At 48.8% G+C, this 16084-nt stretch overlaps 1 pseudogene; it reads left to right on the top strand.

The window, feature by feature from the left end:
* The first annotated feature begins 3828 nt into the window (after nucleotides 1-3828).
* On the top strand, nucleotides 3829-15275 carry LOC136537271 (probable xylan O-acetyltransferase 8; annotated as a pseudogene).
* The last annotated feature ends 809 nt before the right edge of the window (nucleotides 15276-16084 follow it).

Here is a 16084-nt window from a genome sequence, read left to right as displayed (position 1 = left end):
GAGCTGAGGAGCTCCGACCGGTAGTGGAGATGCTGCGGTCGCGACGACGCGGGACCCGGTGGGGCAGCAGGTGCCGCGGCGGCTCGGCGCGTAGCCCTGGCGTGACTGGAGGGGAAAAGCCACGGAGCAGCGAGCAAAGCTACGCGCGGGTCGGGACTAGCTCGCGGTGACAGAAAACGGCGCTGCTGGCAGTCCGGATCCTAGGCATCGAACTCGTGGTACTCGCCTCCGACGTCCTCGTTCTCCTCCTCATTCACTCCGTCGGCCAGAAGCGCACAACTATTAGGAAAGGCAAACAAACACAATTAAATAATCACATAAACTCAAAAGAGCTCCAAAAATCATAAAATTTATCTGGAAGATAGATATTGATTTTAGATAAATTTAGGAACAAGAATCACTAGAATCGGAGTACGGATGGAGGAGATATTAATTTGCAAAGTGGGCTGCGAGATTGAATAAACAAGTCATTTAGGAGAGACATGCAAACACGTGCTTTGCTCCTGGTTTGGAGAAGGAAATAACAAGGAGAGAGAATGAGGCAACCACGCAGGGACAAAACACAGGACGTCGTGTTCCATGCGTTCGCCCGCCATGGATGGCTACTGAAGCTCGAGAGCAGCTCGGTACAAACCAAGAGAGGAAAGGGGGCTGCTTGGGGGAGACAGAGGAGGTGCTGGGGAGGCTCACCGCTGAACCAATCGAGCTGCAGCGGCTACACACGAGAGATTGACTAAGCGAGCTGTGCTCTGTCGAAGGTAACCGAAGCGAGGATTTGGGGCTGGCTCGTACTTGCTGGAGCAGAGGAGGAAGTTGAATAGCAGCGAGCTCGCGTGGGGTGGAGGAGAAGCGAGTAGTGGGCTCTTCTATAGGTAGCACGAGGCGAGGCGGTTCCGACGGCGCGGACGGGGCGTAGGCGACCGGATGCGGCACGGCAGTGAGGACGCGGCTCGCGGAAGGGCAGCGCCGGTGCGAGGAGCTCGGGCGCACACGGGCGCGGCTGCGGCTTGGCTGGTTGCGAGCGCCGGCGCGCGGGATGGCAGTGCAGAGATAATATGGAGACAGACAATAAAGGCAGCAGCAGCAAGCTAGGATGGCCAGCCAGCATGCCTGGCAGAGGGAACAGTGGCGCAGCGACAAAACAAAGACAGATAGAGACACGGCAGACAGAGACACTGATTGAATGAAAGACAGAGGAACAGTGGGAAGGAGATAGCTGTTTGAGTTGACTTCACCTTTCGAGTAACCTTGTAGTAATACTTGACTAATGACTTCAACTGGACAAGAGACCAGATAAGTAACTTGCTAGCGAGTACACAAGTCGCTAAGCTAGCTCACAAGCCCAACAAGAAACTATTAGTCTCTGACATGCGGCTGCTCTTCTGCGATGCGTCGCCATTTACTAATTTAAATAATTTGCAACGTCTAGACATAGAAAAATTTCAACAAAGCTTAAATTTAAATTTGATTCAAAAGCTATATATATATATATATATATATATATGTATATCGTTCTATTTATTAATGGATTTTATTTTATTTATAAAAGTTACTTTTCATGCTTAATCTAGCAGGACAAACCGTACGCTAGCATCGTCGTTCAATATTTCTAAATATCTTTACGCACTGCATAATTTAACTTGAGCGCTTAATCGAGTCCACGAAACTACGTCACATAGGATGCGCTTATCGCTTCACGTATGTTTTAAATCAAAAATTCAAGAAACTCGTTTTCGCAAATCCTGTTAGGTCTAAATCGCGGTGCTAACGAGCTCGTAACACCAGGGGTGTTACAACCAATCCCCCTTAAAAAAATCTCGTCCTGAGATTTGAAGCAAGAACCAGTAGAGGGGAATTGTGATTACATTCGTAGATCCAGGATTACACGAAAGGTTACACGACTTCGAATACTAAACCACATGGGGATCTAGGGATACATGGCTAAGAGCAACTTGGTACAACCGAGACCTACTCTAGAAGTCGAGATAGACGAGGACAATGGAGAAACAACAAGAAGATGATTATCCAAAACATGGCATAGCACCATATGATCCAGAAATAGGACTCCCAGAACTCAAACATCGTGAACCCTAAGACCAACTAACCAAACGGAACTTGAATTTCTTCGAAGAACAAAATCCTTTCTTCTCCTCAGATTACACCATCACCTCAGACTGACGAACCTAGCTTCACAATGTCGGCTGGATTTCATAGCTCTGCTCGGATTGAGGTGGATGGGGATGAAGAAGAAGAGCAAGGACCAAGGGTTACTTATAGTGGCGAACGGAGGTGGGGCGCAACACACCGGAGGCGTAGGCAGTGTGGATGGAATACACAGACGGTGCATGCTATGGAGATAAGGTCGAAGACATGGTGCGCTTCCTGCTCGAGCGGTAGAGGGGAAAATAAAGGAGAGGAGAGGAGAGGGGTCCGCTCGACGAGGCAGGCATACGGGCGGTCGTGTCACCAAAGAAGAAAGAAAGGAGAGAGAAGGGGGGTCCGGTACGAGGGATGAGGTGCGAGAGTCAAGAACCGACCGGCTGCTGGAAAAAAGGAAAAGCACACAGTGCACAAGGATGGTGAGTGCGGCACGATACTGCGGCCACACGAAAACGGGGAGCTAAGGACCCGATACAGACAGCGTTCGCAGGGCACACAACGAAATGACCCAACATGCGTAGCGTGGTCAACTAAACACAGGGCTTGGGACATGATGTTCACTCAGGCTTTTCTATTACTCCCGACTACCCGAGGCTAACCTTCCTTACTACTCTTCCTTTTCTATCCTTTACTCGACCACATCCATCTTTCATGTAGACTAAGACCACGTCATAATTTCTTCCTCCAAAACCACCTCTTGTTTTCCTTGAGAAAGCACTTCTGCATCAACCCATTGTGGATTTCCCGTTTGAACACCTGAACATTTCCAAGGAGAAAAATTTTAAAACAAAATGGTACGGTGGTGTAACTTGGTAAAGGTACTTGGTTAACAACCTCGATACTAGCACGTGCCAAGCAGCGTCACATGTGGCAGCTGTTCCACAGGGAGCCCTCGGTTTCATCGCGGCACCATAAGCTATTAACCAGGCAACTATTACCAACGTACACGCCATGAAGGCAGTGGGGTCATAGACCACAGAGTAAGGGGAGTATTGCAAGGGAAAATTCAAACAACAAAGGTTCCCTTCACAACAAGGGACAAGGAATTCAAATCCAACGACGGATTTGTTTTAAAAAGATTCAAGTGTTCTGTTAGGACATCCACAATTAGTCGACACAGTGGCCTATATTCATGGCTGATCTGCTGGCATCTGAATGTCAACTTCTCTTGTAATCCGCTTAATATCACCCTAGAAAACTTAAGCACATCTAACAAACTTAAGGTAGATAAACGCAATAAACACAGTGAAATAAACAAAATGCATATTCCAACGATCTTACATGGGTACAATGTACAGGCATTCAGGCTCCCATGCACGATATAGCATTCACCTTCCCTACTGGCGGACGATCTCAACAACTACGGACGAACAACAATGGCAAGAGTACAATATGAAGGACAACGATGAAAAACACTACTACTACGGGTACAGCATCCCAAGGCAACTAATCTACATCTCCTAGTGGCAATGGCTGAGTGAGAGGAATCAAGGGCTCGACTTCTGACACTTCCAAGGGTGGAGGTGCTGGCGGTGCTGCATCACCGGTTCTTCTTCTCTCTGGCGGGTGGATAGGGATCCCTTCCAAGATCAGGGCATCCTGCCTTTCGGCAGCCAGCGTCCTTCGCTCAGCCCTGGTGACCAGATAGGCCACCCATAGCTGATGGACATGTCGATCTTCAGCCTCCTTCAAGGCTTCCTCCATGGTAGCCTCCTGGCTCTCAGCAGCTGCAGCGCTGGCATGCGCTTCGGCGAGTTGCACCTGGAGCATTTGGTTGAAGACCTCAACTTCCCCGGCGCGTCGAAGGCACGCCCCTAGTTCCAAGGCTTGACGGTCGTACTGCTCATCTAGTGCGAGCAGTTACGTGGTCAAGTGCACCACGGTGGGACTGTCCTCATGCGCATCCCGCCCTTGCAAAGCCTCCATGCGAGCCCTCCATGCCCGCCGGTTCCTATCCAAAGGTGGAAAGAACCGCATGGGGGTACGGGCAATGGGCTCCTCATAAATCTGGCAGAGGTACCACAAGGCTTTGCGGGCCACAACCTGGTAGGTGTCGGTGAAGCTAAACCTAGTGGCGGTCACACTCCAGGCTTCAGTGAGGTCGGGGAACTCTTTACTCTTCCCGATGTAGACGGTAACCTCACATCGCTCGGTGCCATGTTTCTCATACTCCCGGCCCTCATACTCAGGATGACCTTTGACTCTGAGCTTTTGCAGGGTGGCATGCAGGATTCTGGGAAAACCCTCAATGTTCAGGCAATCGGTACTAACCCAGGTTCCTGCCATCTCTGGCGGTGGTTGCAAGGAAGGCTGAGCGAAAAGAAAGGCTAGCTCAAAGGAAAAGCTAAGCGAGCTAAGGTGCGCTGAGTGGTGATAACAATAGCTAAGTCAGGCTCTGCTTATAAAGGCAGAGCGTTCAGTGGTTCTGGTGCGGTTCACCAGTGTTCCCACGCGGGATCACTATGATGAATTGATCAAATTCTGCGCGCTCGAGGTGAACGACGTGCGAGGCCATTACTAACTAGTACGACTGCAGGGTAAGGGTTCGACAAGAGCGCAGAAAAGAGGTATGGGGAGACGTGGGTCACGATAGGCGCGAACCACGAGCGAACACGGAGCACGAAGCCACAGTGCAGACCTAACTCTAGAATAGGAACGAGTCGTTCATGCACAATACGACACATGTGACACCTATGGAGGGTGTGTCTACAAGCAATACGAGCGCTACAATGCACAAACAGGATATGCATGAATGCACGTCCTATACGTTCTTCCACTGTTGCCAACATATAGGGCAACCGTTCTCAGATTTTTGGCACATCGTTCTCTCCCTGTAGCTAGTCGATACTATCGGACTATGCACGAGTCAGTGTACATGCAGAAAAAACTTGATTAAGCCTACCTAAGTCAACAGAGTGCCATCTATCCTGGATACATAACCATAATAATAGGGCTACTTATATAACTTCGCATAAAAATGTCCTAACTTTTTACAAAATGGGTTGTCAAATTTTAGTTTAGAAAAAGTTTTCGAAGCCTTATTTCCTCATTTGCGCTCTGATATCACCTGTGGCAGAACCGCCTAATCTAATGCCTCCCAAGAGTGCTTGTCTTCCATTAGACACTAAGCACTCAGGGGAGAACACTAAATTACTCGGTTCCGTCGGGCACACCCCAGGCGAGAACCTGAAAATCCATATTTTTGCCATCAGGATCACAAATAAGAGAATAAAGCTTACAGCATTCTTAACCATTTCTTACATCACTTTTCGTACAACATCAGAGTATGATATTTATTAATATAACAGTAGAATGAAATCATATTGTCAGAGTTATGAATAATTTAATTGAACAGCGGAACATAAACATGTGAACAGAGTTACAGCGAAAATAAACATCTATTAATGACATGATAAAGTATTGATACGTAAACTATGTCAACAGGTTATAAATCTTTCATTTATAAAAACATTTGGTGAGAGTTATAAATAAAGACTACGATCGTAGCGCAAAGGAAATCCTCGCTGAGCCCACCAGGAGGAATCCACACACAAAGTTCAGCTTTAGCCTCCACCTGTCACCTGCAACAGGGGGAATAAAACCCTGAGTACTCAATTGTAATCAACAAGACTTACCCGATAGGAGGAAAGAAAAGACTCCAAGGATATGCAAGGCTATCTGGCTTGTGGGTTTATTGCATTTGCAGGAAGCATTACTAAGCGTGCGTCCTTATATTCTATTGTTATTAATAGCCGCATTGGTTCATTAACTAACTATTCTATGTAAGCACCTGTACTACTTTTAAGCAGGTGGTAAGCAATCAGATTTCCTTTTCCTATCTTTCATCTTTAGTTCTTACTACGAAGCTAAACATGAGACAAGCCATACCAGATCGCCCGACGATTCGCGAATCAATGCCCCCAGCTAGGTACCCTGAAAACACACTCCCCGCTTGTACCCCAGGCACAAGCAGGACCAACCCATCACTCTCCTATCCCGGGTGTCCAAGTCCCCATCCAAACTAGGACTCCAAGCCCCCGCCCCTGGGTCCCAGACTCAGTGCGGTGCAAGGACCTCCTCCACCAAAATAAAACCCTAACAATGTGTCCGGAAAGAGCCGGATCCGCGACAAGAGAGCAACAAGTCTTCCAAGCTCCTATACCCAAGTATGTGCTCAGCATAATAAGTCTGTGACTTGCCTAGATGCCTTATGCAACGATCGGTCCTTAACCGACCAGACAGGGAAAGCAGTGTAACTAAGCTATGCCCCGTGTCCACTGCGACACAACCTCTTACACCCACCAATACCCAAACCATATCCCTGCCCGGTCACCATTTTTCCTTTCCACCATTTTATATAATCCAAGTGATAATCATATAGTAATATATATTTCCTATATCTCGCGAGTGACAGGCAATCACTCGACTTCTACCGGAGTCCTATAGCATAGCAATCTACACGATCCTGTTATACTAGTAAGACTCATAGGATAAAGATATATATGCAAATGGGTTTCATTCAACTCCTTGAAACTTAATGCACAAATATAATTTAAACTGCAAAAAAGTAGGGGTTATGCACCGGGGCTTGTCTGGGTAAGATATATTAAAAAGTTAGTATCTGCATCTTCAGATCATCCACCATGAGCTGAATAACAAGCCCATTGCATCATCTCCTAGAGAGAATATCATTACACCATCTTTGGATTCCCAACCATCCTTCAATTGATCCGTTGATCCATCATCGTACCTATATGATATGCATGCGGTGTGATGCAAAGATGTAATTAATCAACTGCAATTGTGACTCGTAAAATACGACGTACGCCTCTCGAGTTAATGGGCTAATTCTAACGACGACCGTACTTAGGCTATATATCCATGTTATCGAATAAGACGTTATTTCCCAATAAATATTTTGTTTATATAAACCAAGGTGTTTCTTTATTCGCAATAGGACACTATTATTTATCTAGCAACTAATCATTCTAGAGCTATAAAAATTACGGTGAGCAGCTAATATTGCTAGGAACCTACTGTAAAGATTTTATATCCAATACTATTACCAATTTATCACGAAAGTTCCGACAAGTTTATATTTTGCAATATTAAGTATCCAAATTTAATTATATAGCTTCCAAGAATATTATCGAACTATGTGAACAAAATATACTAATACGTAGATCCTAATTTTAGAGACTCAACAAAACTAGTTTCATAATTTTTGGACAACTACACAAATGTATATTGATTTTTACAATTTTATTCCCGGACTAAATTAGCTACTTGTTTGAGAAATTAAAGGCCAGGGCCATCAACCGGCCCAGCGACCCGGTCGGCCTGGTCCAGCGGCGAGGCCTCCAAGCGGGCAGGCACGCGCAGGCGCGGGCGACCCATGCGCAGTGCGCGGCCCAGCACAACGCGGCGGTGGCCCAGCAGGGCGCGCGACCAGCCGGCCCAGGCGGCACGCGGCCAATGGCCCAGCAGCGGGGAGTGGGGCAGTGGCCTAGGCGCGGCAGACGGCTCAGGCGGGGAGTTTGGCCCGCGAGAGCAGACTGGCCAAGGCCCAGGCGGGGCGCAGCCAGCGGCGACCGGCCGGCCCAACGCGCGGGCACAAGCCAGCCCATGCGCGACCTGCTCCAAACCGGACTAGCGATTTATGCAAAACGGACCTCGTGTTTTTCTCGAAATTAACCCGCAGGACATTTGAACTATTTATTTGAGTCATGTATTTAGCAAAAAGGGCCATGTATAATTCTTTTGCTTGGATATATACCCTCCTCACATTGCTTCTTCTTTTCCAGGAGCGGAGGCGCTCGGAGCAGAGGGGCTGAGGAGCTCCGACCGGTAGTGGAGACGCTGCGGTTGCGATGGCGCGGGTCCCGCCGGGGCAGCAGGTGCCGCGGCGGCTTGGCGCGCAGCCCTGGCGCGACTGGAGGGGAAAAGCCGCGGAGCAGCGGGCAAAGCTGCGCGCGGGTCGGGACTAGCTCGCGGGGACAGAAAACGGCGCTGCTGGCAGTCCGGATCCTAGGCATCGAACTCGCGGTACTCTTGCCTCCGACGTCCTCGTTCTCCTCCTCGTTCACTCTGTCGGCCAGAAGCGCACAAACATTAGAAAAGACAAACAAACACAATTAAATAATCACATAAACTCAAAAGAGCTCCAAAAATCATAAAATTTATCTGGAAGATGGATATTGATTTTAGATAAATTTAGGAACAAGAATCACTAGAATCGGAGTACGGATGGAGGAGATATTAATTTGCAAAGTGGGCTGCGAGATTAAATAAACAAGTCATTTAGGAGAGACATGCAAACACGTGCTTTGCTCCTGGTTTGTAGAAGGAAATAACAAGGAGAGAGAATGAGGCAACCACGCAGGGACAAAACACAGGACGTCGTGTTCCATGCGTCCGCCCGCCATGGATGGCTACTGAAGCTCGAGAGCAGCTCGGTACAAACCAAGAGAGGAAAGGGGGCTGCTTGGGGGAGACAGAGGAGGTGCTGGGGAGGCTCACCGCTGAACCAATCGAGCTACAGCGGCTACACACGAGAGATTGACGAAGTGAGCTGTGCTCTGTCGAAGGTAACCGAAGCGAGGATTTAGGGCTGGCTCGTACTTGCTGGAGCAGAGGAGGAAGTTGAATAGCAGCGAGCTCGCGTGGGGTGGAGGAGAAGCGAGTAGCAGGCTCTTCTATAGGTAGCATGAGGCGAGGCGGTTCCGACGGCGCGGACGGGGCGTAGGCGGCCGGATGCGGCACGGCAGCGAGGACGCGGCTCGCGGAAGGGCAGCGCCGGTGCGAGGAGCTCGGGCGCACACGGGCGCGGCTGCGGCTTGGCTGGTTGCGAGCGCCGGCGCGCGGGATGGCAGTGCAGAGATAATAAGGAGACAGGCAATAAAGGCAGCAGCGGCAAGCTAGGATGGCCGGCCAGCATGCCTGGCAGAGGAAACAGTGGTGCAGCGACAAAACAAAGACAGATAGAGACACGGCAGACAGAGACACTGATTGAATGAAAGACAGAGGAACAGTGGGAAGGAGACAACTGTTTGAGTTGACTTCACCTTACGAGTAACCTTGTAGTAATACTTGACTAATGACTTCACCTGGACGAGAGACCAGATAAGTAACTCGCTAGCGAGTACACAAGTCGCTAAGCTAGCTCACAAGCCCAACAAGAAACTATTAGTCTCTGACATGCAGCTGCTCTTCTGCGATGCGTCGCCGTTTACTAATTTAAATAATTTGCAACGTCTAGGCAAAATTTCAACAAAGCTTAAATTTAAATTTGATTCAAAAGCTATATATATATGTGTATATCGTTCTATTTATTAATGAATTTTATTTTATTTATAAAAGTTACTTTTCATGCTTAATCTAGCAGGATAAACCGTTCGCTAGCATCGTCGTTCAACATTTCTAAATATCTTTACGCAATGCGTAATTTAACTTGAGCGCTTAATCGAGTCCGCGAAACTACGTCACACAGGATGCGCTTATCGCTTGACATATGTTTTAAATCAAAAATTTGAGAAACTCGTTTTCGCAAATCCTGTTAGGTCTAAATCGCGGTGCTAACGAGCTCGTACCACCTGGGGTGTTACAGCTACCATACAACTTCGAGTAAGTTCAACTCTATACTTAAAGCTTTGTTCAATATATTTTATTCGATGCAAAAGAGCTTATCTAGTTCTATGATTAAATCCATGCAGCAACCACTGGATTTGTATAGCCGTCGATGTCGGGAGGAGCATGGCATGGGTCTTTGATTCAATAGATAGGGACCCGGTGACATACAAAGACTTCATATCGATTCTCAAGACGTATACATATCGACAATCCTCATTAGCTTATATGTTTGTATACATACTTGTAACGTTCACTTTTGGATACTAACAAGTTGTATTTGCTAAAATAATTCAAACATGACATTTAGGTTCTTTGTCACTACACATCACGGAAGGCATGATCCAGCAAGGAAGGAAAAGCTGGCTATAAAAACACTATGTGCGGTAAGTATAACTTACTTCTTCAGTACTCTATTACATGGTTGTTAAAAGAATTACTTAACATTTTCATATACAAAACACATAGTGTCCCAAGCAGAAGACTGGGAGTGTACATTGTGGATACTATATATGTTCTATGATGAGTAACACCGGTACCTATAGGAGACACCCCTTAAGGGTAAGTTTGAACCTCTTCACCCGTAGTATAAAAACTTCGTGCATGATATGAAATACTAAACCGAAACTTGTTCTCTTGTAGTGGAAAGAAGAGAGAGAAATGAAAAGAGACCCATACAAGAATGACCAACTCTTAGAGCTCGTCGGCGACCTTTGCAACTTCATATTGGACCAGATTGTACACGTCAAAGGTGCCTACCATGACCGAGAGTCTGACTTAGGTAGTAATCCTCAGTACCAACACCTTCGTGAGACTGAAAGGCTAGCTCTAGGACATTGATAACAATGTGTATGGAATTTGACATTGGTTTTACCTTGTGAATTATGTCTATTTAATGATGGATTGTATATATTCTTGTGAATTGGACTTGTAATTGTAGTTTATATAATACTTTTGTGCTTGTAGTCTAAGGGGTTCGGAACGCTGGTCGCGGGGCATTCGGCAACGCGAACGTGGTTCGAAATGTTGGTCACGGGACGTTCGGCAACGCGAACGCGGTTCGGAACGTTGGTCGCGGAGCGTTCGGCAACGCGAACGCTGGATGGAATACGCGTAACAAACAGTGTTCTGGTCGAATTTAAATTATAAATTTGAATTTTTTTTGACGGGGAAACGTACTGTAGGGGCGGTTCTAGACTGAACCGCCCCTACAAACAGGTATTATAGGGGCGGCTCCTACAAATCGATTTGTAGGGGCGGTCTGAGAACCGCCCCTACAAATGCATGATTTGTAGAGACGGTTTGGTAGGGACGGCTGACCAAACCGCTCCTATAAAGGGTTACGAGCCGCCTCTAAGAAACGTTTCTGTAGTGTTTTGAGCCCGCAATTATTGATTCTTCAGTTAGGTGCAGGACAGTTCTAACTTCTTGGTCGTGATCATCGATTACTTGCTATGGAAGCAATCTTGTCCTAGGTTCCCAATTCCCATAATTTTCTCAAAGTTACCTCTTGACTGTTGTTGAAGTGTTGTGTGACTGACATCATTTCAGAATCTCGTCAGCGATTGTCCAGCATGGTCCCATCAGGCATATACCTGCACATATATTTCACTTCTGCCATGCCAAGATGAAATCATTTTGAGTTCCGAGCGGAACAAGCCGGGCGGGCTTTAGATGAATCGATTTATTATCGGGCAATGCACGATATGTGTTGTCAAGAATTCAGGATTCCTAAAAGGAGAGAAAAAGAAGGATGCATGTAGCAACCTTCACCAGAATAGCTATATGACAAGTGTGCATAATCTACTGAGAATGGCTGCCAAAAATACATCAGTTTCTCCATATCAAAGTTTATAATGAATTAATGATAAAACACAAATTTCTTGACACTGCAGTATTGTTGTCCGGATTTTGGTTCGGCAAGAATCTCCGTACTTACCCACGGAATCCACCATCTGTCGTGTTATAATGCTCCATCATAAGATCGACAGATGGAATGTAAAGCATATCGAAACAAACGGCATACCAAGATCTCACCAACAAACTGGTCAAACATCATATCAAAGCTACTTGTATTATTTTCTATCTTCTGCTCATGCATACGATGAATGTCAGTTATGCGTATCGCTTTTTTGCCTTGCTCTAAAGAGGAGTCCGAAATAAATTGTAAGTTTTGGAGCTGTTTTTCTACCTAATGGGTTTAAATGGACGGCCTACCATAACGGTAAAGCTAATAAATCTCGTCGAAACGTACACATGAAAACAGGTTGACTATGACTCGAAACTTCATGCCCTGACTATCATGCCGTGAGTGCATATGCTGTCTTGTTCCTGCCTGAATAAACCTAGACAGGAAGATGCTACCGAAATACGGGCAGTATCATTTGCCATTCTGCATCAACTTGAACAATGATAGAGAAGGATCAGCCACTCTGCTCCAGGAGTGCATGATTTGGTGAGCTGAGCTGCAGCTTTCGCAGCATTCCCACTGAAATGATGCTGCACACAGTAAAAGGACAGATACACACCTAGAACCAGAAGACCGCCAAAAGGCAGTTTCTGATGGAATAGTGGAGCACACAATCAGTTGCAACAGTGTCTAGCTTTAGCCAGAACCTCTTTCTTCTCAACGAATAAATGACACCCATGGAACCTGGGCTATAGTAGCCTATATATTAGCTTCAAACAACCTTTTGACAATGCAGAGTGAAGGAACATGCCCAGGTTGGTTGTCTCAGGCAGCGCAATGCAGCTCCTAAACGTTGCTTTTGCTTCACTCCTACTCGAGTTAGACAGTTAGTACAGCAAACAGTTAAATTCAAGTGCCAAATGCATCTACCCTGGCCCCGCCATGCAGTCCTATGATTCCCAACTTAATTATATGATCTCTGCAACTGAAAGCACTGCCACCAATACTAAAAACACAGGAGCAGCTGCCAATAACTCAGGGCCTGTTTAGTTCCCAAAATTTTTTACACAGTACCCATCACATCGAATCTTGCGGCACATGTATGGAGTACTAAATGTAGACGAAAAAAAAACCAATTGCACAGTTGGGTGAGAAATCGCGAGACGAAACTTTCGAACCTAATTAGTCCATAATTAGACACTAATTGTCAAATACAAACGAAACTGCTACAGTAGCCAAAACCCAAAAAAATTTTTGCATCTAAACGCGCCCTTAAGCCTTCTCACTCCAGCCACCCCCCTGCAGCCTGCAACAAGCATCACTGCATGCCAGCATGCACGTAGCAGCTGAGCTCATGGTTCAGAACTTCAGATAGCAGCGATGAAGCGCGTGAAGGGGCGGGCCCCGCTGTCAGTGGTGGTGGCAATCATCGGCAGGCTGGCTCTGGTGGGCATCATCTTCACCGAGGACCTCCGCTCACTCACTGAACTTCATTGCACAGCACATATGCACCTGAGCCTGTGCACGTTTTAGCGTCATCTCTGTGTTACCTTGTAAGCGTTTGAACTTGTTGGAATGAATGGCCTGGTGCCGCATGCTCTCTTCAGAGATCATGGAGAAGAAGACGTGGAAAGAGGAGCAGAAGAGGACGACGTCTCTACATGCCGGGACGAGGACGAAGCTAACGCGGCCGGGCGAAGCAAAGGTGACGCGGCCGCAGCCGCCGCCGGCGAAGACAACGTTCGACCCGAGCCGGTGCAGCGTGACGGAGGGGTACTGGGCGTACAACAGGTCCAGGAAGCTGCTTTACACGGACCAAACTTGCCCGTTCATCGACAGGCAGGTCTCTTGTCAGAGGAACGGCAGGCCGGACAGTGACTACCTGTACTGGGATTGGCATCTAGACGACTGCAGTCTCCCAAGGTCAGCTACCGCTCGTGTACTCTGCTTTTCGTCAGTTCAAGGAATGATGAGGTGTTCCATCTCATATTATTCTTGTATTTTTGTAGAATGTTATTTTTTCGAACAAATTTTAAATGTTGACCGCGTTAGCTAGATTGTAGTCTAGGTTGATCCCAATGGATCACAAGGTTGTCATAGTCAAAATGTAGTCCCTTTGAGATAACCGTCGGGCCGGGAACGGTCTCTATTGTATTTCAAACTTCTACCTTCTTAATACAATAATACGCAATGCTCTTATGTATTCGAGAAAAAAAAAAGTAACGTTGGCCCCTAAAAAAAACTAGGAAGACGCTAACGAGTCAAAACCAGCGTATTCTTTTGTGTTGACTGAACAGTGGGCCGAATTCATCTCTCTACAAGGGTCTTAGTGAGTGTGAGTCAGCATTTTATCGGGCCGAATTTAGCGGCCTGTTCATCAGACCAAACCGCTAATCCATGGGCCGAAACTATGCGTTCGTATCCTCAGGTTTGACCCGGCGGCGGTGCTGGAGAAGCTGCGGGGGAAGCGGATGATGTTCGTGGGCGACTCGCTGCAGATGGGCCAGTGGCTCTCCTTCGTCTGCCTCGTCAACTCCGCCGTGCCCTACACCGCCCGGTCCATGGAGCGCAGCACCACCCTCTCCGTCTTCACCGCCACGGTAAGCATAAGAACGCAACGGACAGACCGCCCACCACCGGCGGTGCGCGCAATAAGCTTAACGCGGGACGACCCGGCCGGCCGCTTGCTGGTGCAGGAGTACAACGCGACGATCGAGTTCTACTGGGCGCCGTACCTGGTGGAGGCCAACTCCGACCGCAACATCCGGCTGGGGGCCGACGGCCGCGTGCTCCACGTCGACGCCGTCGAGCTGCACGCCAAGCACTGGAAGGGCGTGGACATCCTCGTCTTCGACAGCTACGTCTGGTGGATGACCGGCAGCAGGATCAAGACAGTGTGAGTGATGACTGATGAGCCGCGGCTAACTATATATGCACCGGATCACTGTCGCTTGCCGGGCGTGCAGTGCGTGGTCACCGTTTTGCTCTGATCTCCGATGCAATGCGATGCACTTTCAGGTGGAGCTCGTTTGGGGACGACGGGTACGAGGAGCTGGACGCCTGGGTCTCGTTCCAGCTGGGCCTCAAGACATGGGCCAACTGGGTGGACGCCAACATCGATCCCAACGCCACAAGGGTCTTCTTCATGTCGATCTCCACCACGCACATGAGGTAGCAACGCAGCTGTCCATCTCAATGAAATAGTACTGCCATTTCCGTGATCCAACTGGCCACCATGGCTTTCAGGAGCGAGGACTGGGGCCGGGAGGGCGGCATCCGGTGCTACAACGAGACGTGGCCCATCACGCGGAAGGGGTACTGGGGCAGCGGCGCGGACCGGCGGATGATGGAGGTGATGTCCGACGTGCTGGGCCGGATGCGGGTGCCCGTCGCGCTGCTCAACGTGACGCAGCTCACGGAGCACCGCGTGGACGCCCACGTCTCCGTCTACACCGAGACCGGCGGCGAGCTGCTCACCGACGCGCAGAGGGCCGACCCGCAGACGTTCACGGACTGCATCCACTGGTGCGGGCCCGGCGTGCCGGACACGTGGAACCAGATCCTCTACGCGCACTTGTAGTAGGTTTGGTTCGATCATCAGCTTGCGACAGCGAGAGAGAACAGGGACATCGAAATCCATCCATCCAGGGAATAATTTTAGATTGATCCGTAGTTCAATTCAGAGATCGACTTCAAACATCACATACACGGACACACCTTTTTTTCTGAAAACGTACAGATATGATCGAGACATACAGACACGGACACGTACGCTGGTGACAGTACATACAACACGTAACAATAGCACGTGCTGCCGCACCGGGGATATGGCCGGTGGGCACGCCACACACACACACGAGACACCTACCAGTCGTTCGTTCTTATCCTCCAGTTTATTACACCGCGATCGCGACAGCGACGTCATTGGCGCCGTTGACCGTGCCGTTCGCTGCGCCGTGGCCGCCGTTGGCCACCGCCAGCTTGCCGCCAGTGTGGTCGGTGGCGGAATCGTGGGACGAGATGAACCAGCCCGAAGGGTTGTTGGTATAAATATCCATGTAGCCCGAGCCACGACGGCCTAGCCCAAGCACGGCATTTTAGCCCGACACGAGCACGGCACGGAACGGTGAGCAGCGGGCCCCGCCCAGGCCGGCCGGGCCCGATACACAGGGCCGTGCTTGGGCCACTGCTCAAGCACGGCGGGCGGCACGGCACGGCCCGGTCCACAAGGGTCGGCCCGGTGGCGGCACGGCTAGCTAACATCCCAGTATCCTACCACTAGGCTAACGGTGGCCGCTAACCCTAATTCCCCCTCCCCTCTCACTCTCTCTCTCTCGCCCATCCAGCGCAGGGCTGCAGGCGCGCAGCCCCCTCCCAGCAGCGCCGCAC

This window comes from Miscanthus floridulus, chromosome 2 (genome assembly GCF_019320115.1).
Source record: "Miscanthus floridulus cultivar M001 chromosome 2, ASM1932011v1, whole genome shotgun sequence".
NCBI lineage: Eukaryota > Viridiplantae > Streptophyta > Magnoliopsida > Poales > Poaceae > Miscanthus > Miscanthus floridulus.
This window is presented reverse-complemented; position numbering and strand designations above follow the sequence as displayed.